The following is a 6,000-nucleotide window of genomic DNA, read 5'->3' as shown; positions in this document are numbered from 1 at the left end:
AATCATTTGAAACAATTTTGATCTATAACCTAGCATGGTTATAGGAGTTTAAAAAGCTGGTAAGTTCAATTGTCCGCAAGCTCTAGGCTTCATTGAAATAACCACAACCCTTCCCAATTCTATCTAAAGCAGAGGCCCACAAGATAAAAGCCTAACCTAAGGAGGTGAAGCCAAAGCTCAAACCAAGGTGGAACAACATAAGAAACATAAAAACAATGAGGGACACTCCAATCCTGTGGCTACCTCCACTTTTCTACTAGTATGCAAAAGTACATTTTGCAAGTATTGGTACCAAAAGTCTAACTTATTATTCTAGATACCGTACCCTATAATTATCCTAAAACCCACATTAAAAGACCAAAAGAGGCATGGATCCCAATAGCCAATATACCAAGCTTATAGAAATTGCATGTATGGATCCCAAAGAGAGAGAAACACCAACATGAGGAATGATCCAACCCCACATATAACTATAGAAATCTCCTTAAAATCCCAAGGACACTACCAAGAACAAAGGTTAATTTGGGTGCCAAAGATAAATCCAAGTGCAAAGTTACCACTAATAACAAAGAATGGAAACTAAAGCACATCTAAAATCATCATCGTGATCAAAGAAAATACATCAACTAGCTAATCCAAAGCCAGTATGGGTACCTAAACACACTAACAAAGGCAAGGCCAAGGTAAAGGAGATATGGACCAAGGGAGAAAGGGAATACATCTAAAGATAAATTAAAGGCCTCCCTTTTAGCCCCCATCTTGAAGATGATCCCTCACATCCCCGCAAAAGTGCTGGTAAACAAACCTCACCTTTGAGTGGCCCTAAGGCACTTGAGTCTTTAATTATTACATGGGAGGAAACCTTGTTTATGAAAAGGATGTTGTCAAATACATGCCAAATCATAGTCCACAGAAGACGTTGTTGCTAACCCAATAGCAACACAAAGTAGAAAGAAAAGACTGAGGGATAACTCGTTGAAATGTCAAGTTATCAGAGGCCAAAACATGCCAGTGGAATAAGAGGGGTTGCAAAAGGCCAAAACTTTTCCATCCTAAGCACATAGCATGATATGTCATTCACAATATCTTTGTAGTGATCACAAGTCTCTTGTGTTAGAGAGGCAAGCATAATTGTCAAGTCGAGTTGCTTATGCAAGAAATGGTAGGCATAAAAGTTAAGTCCAAGTTAGGATTGCAGAAGTGGTGAAGATGGTCCACTCATGCACTAATCACAGAGACAACACTTAAGTAATACCCTTGACCCAAGAGCAACTCATGTATATTCCTAGATGAGGGGGAACTCTATTAAGAGGATGGAAGGGAAACCTTTCTCTAGATGGCCTAGTGTATGACCCATCACCTTTCCTTGATAAAATCCTTTCTTCCACCTTAGTGGAGTTCCTAGAATAAATTTCTTACCATCAAACAACCCTTAGACCCTCATTGAGCGTTCTTTCACTGTATGTTTTATGCATCCCTAGTTGTGCCTATATCATACAAACTCATGCATTAGGCACCTTAGAATTATTGAGACCCTTGCACGAACACCATAACTAGGGCTTTAAAAAAACCAAAAAGGAAAACCTGTTATGGGAATATATTTTAAGTCCTCTTAAAAATATTATTCTACTCTCTTAGATAATTTGGGGATGCTTGGATTATCTTTGTGTCATGCTAAATTATGTTAATATCATGGGTGATACCATTATAAATATTAATATGTTTGGTGGATATTGACGTATGCTTGGGATCTCCAATGTTTGTTTCAGTTGGTTCGTATGTAGGGGTGATTCCCGGGCTACTTACGCCTGGCAAACATGTGTGTGATGATGGTTTGTATGCTTATGGAATATTTATTTCACCAATTTATTTTTGGTTATTTTATAGGTGAAGAGGATTCCGAGGACTGAGGAGAAGTCGCATCAATTTATTACTTGGCACACCATTTTTGTAAACAAGCTTGTAAATGCACATTTTGATTTATTTTGTAAAAGCCATAGTTTATCAAGCATAGACTTGATCTTTAATATTTGGTAAAGCATAATATGCTTTAAACCCAAGCCTCAATTTATGGGCACTCTATTTTTGAAGATAAGAGAGTGGTGTGCAAGAAAATCACCCCTTTTTGTATTTTTGGAGGCTATGGCCTAATTTGGAAAAAAATATCTTGTAAATACTCATGTGTGTGGGAGAATAGGCCATACACACATGAGGAGGGATGATTACACCCAATCTTGGAGTCGCATCTTTGTGAGCTAAGGACTTATTTTCAATTGTTTTTGAATATTTTAATCATGGTCATGTGATGTTTGATGAATTCTTGAATTTAAATCAATTTCTTGCAAATTATTTGATTTCTATCTCCTTAGAAATTTAGATCCCGTGACAAAACCAGTGGTGACATGTTTGAATCAATGATCCAAATCCATACCAATGATCCCAAATTTCGGATCATCATCAACTTCTAGATTGTCGATCTTAATTTTGAGTGATTCGAATTTTTAGATCATTCGATGCTCAGGTTGCCATGGCAACTCCGATTTGCCGATCACAAACTTTACCACTTGAATCAACAAGCACAAGCAATTGTAATTCGACTATCATAATCCACAGCAGCACTCTACATCTAGCTTGGAGTGCTAATCGAAATTGCAATCATTGTGTGCTTGGATTTTAAATCGTTTGAGAGTTATTTCACATTTTTCTTTTCAAAGTTCCTACTTTGGCATGCCTCCCAGGAATAGCATGATTAAAGATTTTTGCGATAGGCCTAGGTCTTGTGTGTAGGCCTTCGTTGCTCCTTGTAGGGTTGAAAAGGGGTAAGCCATGTAACCAAAACTCTGCCAAAATTTGGGTAGAAGACCTACCGCAAAAACCAAAGGAAAGGTCTACCTGTTGCATTTCCAAGCCTTTTTTGAGTGCAATGATTGTCACGGCACATCATCACACCATGCATTGCAAGAAATTGGCACAATGCCAAACATGATTGCTGCATAGTAGGGTCGTGCATGATTGCAAAGGTAGTAACACTCAAGAAGAGAATTCCTCCTTATATACCATACAAAGTCACAGAACTGAGAGTTGTCTACTTCTGTTCCTTGAGGAGTTAGAAAGCGTTGGAGGATACATGTTTTTCATATCAAAGATGGGCATACATGCAAAGCGTATTATGCCATGGTCTCGAGTGTAGTAGACTCATTTTGGAGGATATAGACACTAGCTAGCTCCCAAGAAAGTAGGGATTCTAAATTTCTTCAGACTGTCGGCTACTATTGGGCATGGATTACTTGAGATTTTTCCAAGAAATGAGATCTTATGACCGCACCACCAAATTAAGTAGATCCAATCTAGGGCCAGGGAGGGTAGATGGTCATTCTTATATTAACCATGGAGGTAACCATGGAGATAGTGCAAAACTCCCTGGCCCTAGATCCAATCTAGGGCCAGGGAGGGTAGATGGTCATTCTTATATTAACCATGGAGGTAACCATGGAGATAGTGCAAAACTCCCTAAGACTACCTAGAGTCGGTAGCCCACCATGGGTGAAGCCATGTTTGGCCAAACAAAGATCACAAAGCCCAATCATGATAAACTGCAAGCAAGAGTGGAATATGGATGGATCAAATGCAAGAATCAACATGTTATAGCAAGTGATTAGATGATGATTAAGATGATATTAGTGAACAATTAATATAATAGGATAATGTACGCATGGATACTCAAAAACCAGCAATTTCTCGTTAGGCCAATGCCTGAATTTATAGGTTATACATCCACAAGATGCCAAGCATCTAATCCCATTGATTTCTCCTTGATTTGTGCCACCTCCTCTACATCTAGTGGCACCTTTTACTAGAATATTTCCACACCCCTATGTTCACTCATGCTACCCTTGATTCTCTCATCAATAGAGATACCTCACACCTTTTCACTGCTACCCACTCAATTACAGACTCCCTTTTATAGTCTCTTGCTAAGGGCTTGTTCTTGCACACACCCATTCACTTACATATTTCAACACCTCCCCTCAAGTGAATAACTCTAGCATACCTGGGCCCTATACCAAGTTTCCCTCTTGGTAGCTCGCGGGACCAATGCCTCAAGTCCCTAACTCATAGTCCTTGCAACTCTCTCTCTACGTGTCCAAGGCTACTACAAGTGCCTGTGACCTTGACTAAAGTGCTCACACATACATCTACCACATGGCCTACATCATCGGTGGCTCAGAGGTGGTTTTACTCTATTGGGGTAGGTTACATTAGGTTGTGGGTTTCTCTCTATTTCTCTCTCAGAAAAGATGTCATGACTCCCCTTCCTTAGGAGTCTCCATGAAGTTTGCCGATGTCAATCCTTCTTCATTGGGTTTGTTGCAGTAGTCTCTAGCCATATATCCTGGCTTCCCATAGTTGTGGCAAGTGAAGGTCCTTCCTCCTCCCCTGCCTCTTCCTCGTCCTCGTCCTCGTGAGCATCCTCCTCAGGTGTAGAATGCTCTTTCCTCTCCAGTTGTTGGGTCCAACCCTTTCTTCTCTTTGACCTTGCTCTCTTGCTCTAGTAGAGCTCCTTCTATCTCATGCAGCTTCAATTCTAGTACATTCGTTAAGGTTTCCACAATGTTCTCATATTCTTCTTTGTCCACACTCTTCACATCAGAAGCACTGCTAGTCCCTCATCATCCGCTATCTTCTTCCTCCCAATGGCTGCTAGTTATTGCTTACTGCTTTTGTATTTGTTCAAGTGTGTGGTTAGAGGTTCACTTTCCTTCATGTCAAGTTTGTAGAATTGCATTAGCAGATTTATCTTTGGAGTTTTTGCTTGAGTGCCAAATAATTTATTAAGTTCATCCCATGCATCTTTAGCCCATTGTATCCCTGCAATGTGGTGAATGATTTCATCATTTAAGCTGAGTGTACTAAGTCCTAATGCTTTCTCATTCCTATTCTTCCACTTATTCTCCCCATGATCCTTTGGACATTCATCTCTTCCCTCAACTAGCCCCCACATATTTTTCCTCATGAGCAAATACATGGTCTTTGTTTGCCATGTATGGAACTACTCCCCATTAAATTTAGCTATTTCTTGTGCATTTCTCATGATGATGTGAAGGGGGTCTTACCTCTTGATCCAATTCAAGATTCAAGGGTAGTGTCTACCCTTTTACAACTCAAATCTGATGTTTAATGATGATTACAACAAGTTTATCAGCATGAATTCACCAAAAATTACATGTGCCTTAGAGTTCAAATGAGCTCAGATCCTTTCAAGAGAATCAATAGCAGTTAGTCTAGTAGAGGATCAAGCCAAGAAACAAAAGATTTGACCAAACATTGAATGCTTAATCTTTGTTTTACCAAAGTCACTTGCAGATTTGATGCAGATCTTGATGCCACTTCTCCTTGAGGAATTTCTCAAATCTAAGATCACCAGCATGTAGATCACCCTTGAAAAAGCATGGGGCTGAGAGGAATTAGACCAATTTGAAGTGAGCTTGTTGTATGCAGCTGTTTCCCCAAATCTGTTGGCGCCTGATAAACACGCTGTTGTTGTTGCCGCCGACTAGCACTAAAAAATGTTGCCGCCGACTAGCACTAAAAAGATGTTGATTCCTTTGGGCTGCATGGAGAGCCCTAAGTCTAGTTGCCGCCGACTAGCACTAAAAAATGTTGATTCCTTTGGGCTGCGTGGAGAGCCCTAAGTCTAGTTTATGACTCTAAAAGGGTTTCGGCAATGGGTGTGTGTGAAGGGAGAGGGGACTCCTCCACTAGCTGGGGGTACAGCTTGGCTTTGGAGAGGAGAGAAGATTAGTGCTTAGATGAGGTTGTCTGGCATATCCTATCACCAACATAGCCTACCATTCACACAACTTCCAAGGACAACAAAAAGTCTAGGCAGGGGGTCATTCATGCATTCCATACATCTCAACTTCGTTTTTCAAGTATCCTAGTGCTTGAGAGGCCCTAGAAAATCCTACTCGTCCCCATTCCTTCATACCTAAACATCAT

This window comes from Cibotium barometz, chromosome 25 (genome assembly GCF_041138505.1).
Source record: "Cibotium barometz isolate CiBa-2024 chromosome 25, ASM4113850v1, whole genome shotgun sequence".
Taxonomy (NCBI): Eukaryota; Viridiplantae; Streptophyta; class Polypodiopsida; order Cyatheales; family Cibotiaceae; genus Cibotium; species Cibotium barometz.
The sequence above is the reverse complement of the archived record's forward strand: the minus strand, read 5'-3'. Positions refer to the sequence as shown.